The 939-nt window shown below is 37.5% G+C and overlaps 1 long non-coding RNA gene across 1 annotated transcript; it reads right to left on the bottom strand.

Moving 5' to 3' along the window:
• Positions 1-405: 405 nt before the first annotated feature.
• LOC119787936 lies at positions 406-939 on the bottom strand. Its single transcript, XR_005281397.1, has 2 exons — positions 523-939; positions 406-442 (listed from the first exon to the last, which is right to left on the bottom strand). It is a non-coding gene; the product is annotated as an uncharacterized LOC119787936 (long non-coding RNA).

Raw genomic sequence — 939 nt, 5'->3', positions numbered from 1 at the left:
GGTGGTCCACCGTATGGTGCTGTAGAAACTCTGGATTCAAGCTGGGAGGCTCGCCATCAATGGGTCATAGAATCAGCCTTCCTGGACATGAGGGCTAGAATCTTCTGATTTTCTTGGACTCATCAAAAAACCTGACCTGCATTTAGAAACAGGTTTATAGTCTAAACTCTTATATATTCATCTCGTTCATTATAATCAAAGTGTTGTACAACTATAAATGCATTTTTCAAATATTAAACTGTATAAAGTTATAACAAGCAGATAACAATTACTTTACCTCTGTAAATTAACTTAAAGTGTGCAAAATAACGTTTTTCAATCAATATCATCGAAACAACATGACATGTGATCATAAAGTAATTAACACAATTGAGAGCTTTCTTACCAAGGGATGGTGTTGTGTTCACCCACTAACTTCGCTCCTTCTGTGCTCATCCACGCTCTAGACAGGATTTTTACAAAGTTAACACCATTAACTAACACAACCAAAAGTTTGAGCACCGAAAAATATGATTTTTATACCTTTTCCTCTCTTTTCTCATCACACGTGGGTGAAAGAGCAGGGCTCTGTGAGTCAATTAACGAGGTTAAGCTAGATGTGCTTTTCTAAGCATTGCACTTCCGGTATATCAAAATAAACTTCCGGTTTTCAAAATAAAACCCATTATCAATAAAAGTATGTAGAAGAAAACAAAAATAGTACTTTAACCCTAACTGGTGGGTTACACCCTCCCCCTCTGAATTAACATGAGTCCCTTCATGTTCTACTTTCAAAGGAAGAGGCTCCTTCAAATGTTTCAACTAAAGCTTTGTTAAAGCTGTCAAGGATGGTCTGTGCAAATGAGATCAAGGGTTGGCCAAGATATGGGTATGTAAACTTAGCAGGTGGCTTCCTTAGATGCTCAGACTTGCGTATTTGTTCTACAGTCACATTGTCCT

This window comes from Cyprinodon tularosa, unplaced genomic scaffold (assembly GCF_016077235.1).
Source record: "Cyprinodon tularosa strain WSP-4 unplaced genomic scaffold, ASM1607723v1 ctg306, whole genome shotgun sequence".
NCBI lineage: Eukaryota > Metazoa > Chordata > Actinopteri > Cyprinodontiformes > Cyprinodontidae > Cyprinodon > Cyprinodon tularosa.
This window is presented reverse-complemented; position numbering and strand designations above follow the sequence as displayed.